The sequence below is a fragment of the Bos javanicus genome, chromosome 13, assembly GCF_032452875.1.
Source record: "Bos javanicus breed banteng chromosome 13, ARS-OSU_banteng_1.0, whole genome shotgun sequence".
Classification (NCBI taxonomy): Eukaryota; Metazoa; Chordata; class Mammalia; order Artiodactyla; family Bovidae; genus Bos; species Bos javanicus.
The window spans coordinates 57,129,554-57,134,981 of NC_083880.1; positions in this window are offsets into that span (position 1 = coordinate 57,129,554).

Below are 5,428 nucleotides of genomic sequence, written 5' to 3' on the forward strand. Positions count from 1 at the left end.
GGCGCGCAGGGCCGGGTTTGATGGGTGGGGTGGGGTGGGGTGGGGGCCGGGACAGCTGCCGGAAGGCCACGCGCGCGCACACACGCACATGCACACACGCACACGCGCGCACTCCCGCTCGCACCCCCACCTCGCTGCCTGGCTGCCCCGCTGCCCGGGGACCTGCAGCTCCCACCCCAGCACAGTGGGAGAGATAAAAGACTGCACGGGAAGCCTATCTTTTATCTCCAGGGTTCGAGAAAGCAGCATTTGTCAGCGTTCACCTAATGACACCTTACCCTTGCACAGACCTGCCTGCCAAGGCCCTGGGCCTACTTTACACTCGTGACTCACGGGCACCGGTAGAGTCTCCCAGCCTCTCCCAGGAGCTCAAAGCCGGTGGGTGTGGGCAGCAATCAAGAGCAAAGTCAACCGAGAAGTAGGGTTAGCGGTCCTGGGGTGTCCCAGCTCGCTCACAGCCCCTTCCTTGTGCAGGGGAAGTGGCTCCAGTGATAGGCAGGTTCCTCTCCTCATCGCCCAAGGTGGTCTTCTGAGCTTCACGTGTAGGGTATTCTCCCAGCTTCCCTGAGACTGGTCCCCTGGGCTGAGCAGCACAGGCGAGAGGGTCGGTTAATCTGTTTAACACCCTTTTTGCTGAGAAGGGCGCTTGAAAACTATGCTCAAGAAAGATTTGTGGATGAATGAATGAATGAACCAATGAATGCTTCCTGTGGACTCCGCCCTGGACTACTGACCTCTGAGCACATCAGGAAGCCCTTAGAGCCCCTCCCTGGCCAGAGTTCCCCCAGCAGAGGGAAGAGAGGCAGCACTCCAGGCGGCATCAGGCACTTCCCTTTTAGCTGCTGGCTGTTCCATCTGCTTGACTGATTTGGAGTTTGCTTTCCCTGGGAACCTGGGGCATGGCAGGGAGTCGCAGGCCACACAGGGGAAGAAAAACAGGTCTGAAGTCATGAAATCACTTCTCATATCTCAGGACACTTGTGGTGACTTGACAATGTCCACCAATCCTTTAACACTCCTCCCCCAGAAGATAAAGTTGAATATCACCCCACTCCCCTTTAGCCTGAATGACCCACTTGGGAAAAAGTAGAAAGTAGCAGAAGTGACTTGAGTGCCTTTGGAAGCAGAGTTGTGCAAGTTGATACAGCATCCACGTGCTCTCTGTCTCGGGATCCCCGTTCTCTGATACAGCCTCCATGTTGGGAGGAAGCCCATGCAAGCCTACAGAAAGAGAGTCCATGAGAGAAACTGAGGCCTTGCAGCCAACAGCCAATACCAACCTCTATGTGAGTGAATGAGCCTTGAGGTGACTGGCGCCTCCAACCTTGAAGATGTCCAACTGGGGACTAGCTGTTCTCCCCATGCCCTGTCTGAATTCTGACCCACAGAACCCATGGGCATAACGCATGGTTATTCTACACCACTCTTCAGTTCAGTTCAGTTGCTCAATCGTGTCCAACTCTTTGTGACACCATGGACTGCAGCACGCCAGGCTTCCCTATCACCAACTCACCTACACCACTATATTTGGGGTAATTTGTTACAGAGCTGCAGTAACTAGAAAAGTACCCAACCACCCAGAACTGAGCTGATGCTTAAATTTCTCCATCACCCTATCTTCCTTTCATTCTACCTAGTCCCTGAGTTCAAGTCAGGGTGTGGAGAGGGAAAGACATCATCATTTAGGATCGTGTGTGCGTGCTAACTCACTTCAGTAGTATCCAACTCTTTGTAACCCTATGGACTGTAGCCCACCAGGCTCCTCTGTTCATGGGATTCTCGAGGCAAGAATACTGGTGTGGGTTGCCAGGCCCTCCTCCAGGGGATCTTCCCGACCTAGGGACTGAACCCATGTCTCTATGTCTCCTGCACTGGCACGAGGGTTCCTTACCTCTAGCACCTACCTGGAAAGCCCCTCTTTTAGGGTCATTTGTCACCAAACAAGGCAAATACTCTGTAGGGGCCTCTGCTTCATTTTCTGTGTTCCACACTTTGAAAATTAGAAAAGCCCAAGACTAGGATTATCTTCTGCTCCTACCAGGCTAGGATCTGGATCACCTCATTATATCTCTCTCCTTGGACTTAGAATATCCATCACCTACAAAATAAAAAAATCTTGGATTGTAGGATGGCTGGAGAAATAGAAAATATATTAATCGGCCAAAAAAGAGAAAAGAGGTAGAAGGTGGTTTCCTGGTATGTTCAGACACAGGAGCTCTTGGACCACTCACTGGGTCTGCTGCCTTCCACAACTTGGACTAAAACTAACACACCCTGGGTGCCTGCCAGGCACGTGCAAGCTACAGAACACTAGCATGGTGCCGGCCCTGCCCTCAGAGTCCTGTAATCTAGTTGAGAGAGGAAGTCCAGGGATAAGAGGGCCAAGGACACGGGGCTAAGACTAGGAGTCATCACCCAAGTTGAGAGAAGTATGATCAGATGGAGGGTCAGAAGAGGCAGGTCCTTCAGCAGCAGAGGACTGTGATGCAGTGTGCCCACCGTGATGCTCCACAGCATCCCCTCCAGGTGAGGAAGGTCTTCCTTCCTCTACTCCTTCAGTCCTACTGACTATACTGAGGACACTCCACGGTTGGGTGTGTCTTTAACATTCTATCTCTCATTTTCATGCTTAGAGTCTTGGGCAGGCCACAGAATCTAGATAGGAATTTTTCCCCAGATTTTTTCTTAATTGGGGTAAAATATGCATAACATAAAATCTACCATCTTATCCACTTTTCAGTACACAGTTTAGTGGCATGAAATATATTCATAAGTTTGGGCAACCATCACTAGCACCCATTTCCATAACTCTTTTCATCTTAGACTAAAACTTGATCCCCATTAGACATTAACTCCTCATCCTCCCCTCCACAAGCCCCTGGAAACCATCATTCTCTAATGAAGCTGTCTCTATGATTTTGACTACTCTAAGTTCCTCATATAAGTGGAATCACACAATGTTGGTCCTTTTGTGATTGGCCTATTGCACATAGCATAATGTCTTTAAGTTTCAGCCATGTTGTAGCAGGTATCAGAATTTCCTTCCCTATTAAGGCTGCATGATATTCTATTATATGGTTAGACTGCTTATCCATTCATCCTTTAGTAGACACTTGGATTCCATATTTCAGGCAATGTGAATAAAGCTGCTATGAACATGGTATACAGACGTCTCTTTGAGACCCGGCTTTCACTTCTTTTGGGTGCATACACAAAAATAGAACTGCTGGATTATCATGTAATTCAATTTTAAATTTTCTGGTGGTGGTGGTGGTGGTTTAGTGCTAAGTCATGTCCAACTCTTGCAACCCCATGGATTGTAGCCCGCCAGGCTCCTCTGACCATGGGATTTCCCAGGCAAGAATATTGGAGTGGCTTGCCATTTCCTTCTTGGGGGGCTCTTCCTGACCCAGGGATCAAACCCACATTTCTTTCCTTGTAGGCAGTCTCCTGCATTGCAGGCAGATTCTTTACCACTGAGCCACTGAGTAACTACCATATCATTTTCCACAATGGCTATACCATCTTAGACTCCCACTAACAGTGCACAAGAGTTCCAATTCCTTCATATTCTCCCCAACATTTGCTAGTTTTTGTTTGTTTTTTTGAACAGTAGCCATCTGAATGGTTATGAAATGGTCCCATAAGATAATATGGAAAAACCCAAATCAATTTTTGGCCAGCCCAAGAGTTTTGACTTGCATTTCTTTAATGATTATTGATGCTTAGCATCTTTTCATGTGCTTATTATTTGTAAGTATATATCTTCTTTGGAGAAATGTCTGTTCAAGTCCTATGCCCATTTTTCAATTGGGTTGTTTGAGGGCTTTTTTGTTGTTGTACTTAGGACTTTGTGACATTCCTTTCATTGCACTTAATTTAATTATTTATCTTTTGTTTTTGGCACATGTGGTAGCAATATAAATTTCTCTCTAAATTATTTTAAATTAAAAATTGGAGTCAAGAGCTGGAGAAGTTGGGTGGTAATCTGATTTGAGCCCCTGGATCCAACTGGGCCTAAGATCCACACCATCCCTGTACTTTTCATTTGTAAATAGCTCGCAGTTTCTTGTGTTTTTTTAAAAGTTTATTTGGGATTCTGTTGCTTTCAACTGAAAAAACTCTGGGCTGGACACCACCAGTCTTCCTGGGCTCCAGGCTACACTGTTTGCAAAGGAAACATAATTCACAAACTGGTGGTGAGGGCTTTAATTATTGTTTTGCCTAATGCTGACTTGTAAACGCTAATGCTAATTTGTACCATCGTTAATCCTCCTTTTGCAGATTAAAAATGAAGGCTCAGAAAGGTTAAAGTGAATGTTTCACAGTCACACAGCTGTTAATTGAAAGAATCAGGATTCACATGCAGTTCCATCCAGTTCTGGGGACAGAGTTCATAACCAGGCAGCACTGCCTCTAGAGCTCATACCATGCATACCCCAGGCTTATAATCATACTCATTTCCTTCTGTGTGTCATCAGCAAGTCACTGCCTCTCCAGTCAACTTGTTGCTTTATTCCCATCATCTCTGATGAAAGGTCATGGAAGGAGTGGTGATCATGTGCTTCCCCTGCAGAGGACATTGAGGAAGGGTCCTTCTCCCTTTCTCAAGTTCCCAACCCTCCTTGGCCATCCTTTGCTGTCTCTGCCATCAGATGCGCTTCTAAGAGAAGTGATCTGTCCAGACACTTCTGAGCCACGGCCAACTACATGGCTAAGGTCCTTTAGTTTATTTTTCGGCTTTTTCCAAGCTGGTAGATGTGCAGCTAGATCTTTGAGACTACCTCTCACTTAAATTTTGACTTGAAATCCAGCTGCTAAGAATATTGTGATTTATCTAGATAAGCCTCCCCTCAAGATGCCTCTTCATGTGCTTTATGACTCTTTTGAAGATTGTTTTCCCTTAAAATTATGGGATTTAACTGAGAGTAACATAATATGTTATGTAGTTTTCCACTATCCTGGACTTTCTTCCTTTTGCCTGACCTCACCAGCGGAAACCTTGAACTTGCCCAGAAGTCAGACAATTAAGTGCTTTTTCATGCTGTCCAAGTCTTAGCTGTGTACCGCCTCAGCTTCACATGGTCACTGAGAGCCACTGGTGAAGATACCAAGCTCTAAATTTCTTGCTTTAAAAGTGACATAAAGTTCTCAGTGAAACAAATTGATCACAATGAATTCCAAACTTCAGCACTGCCAACTTTATGGGCTAAAAGGAATCTGATGGCAAGTCTTACAAAAACTTGTTCAAAAGAGCACCAGAGTCTTTCCTTTGTTTCCTATTATGGACGCTTGCTGTTGCAGCCCCTTGGGCATCCCGTCCCTCAACTCTGGTTCAGACTACATCTTCCCCTGGAAAAAAGCCCCTCCAACATTATATGGTTTGGGTGGGGCTTCAAGGCCAGGCTTGTGTCTCTAGATCAACCAA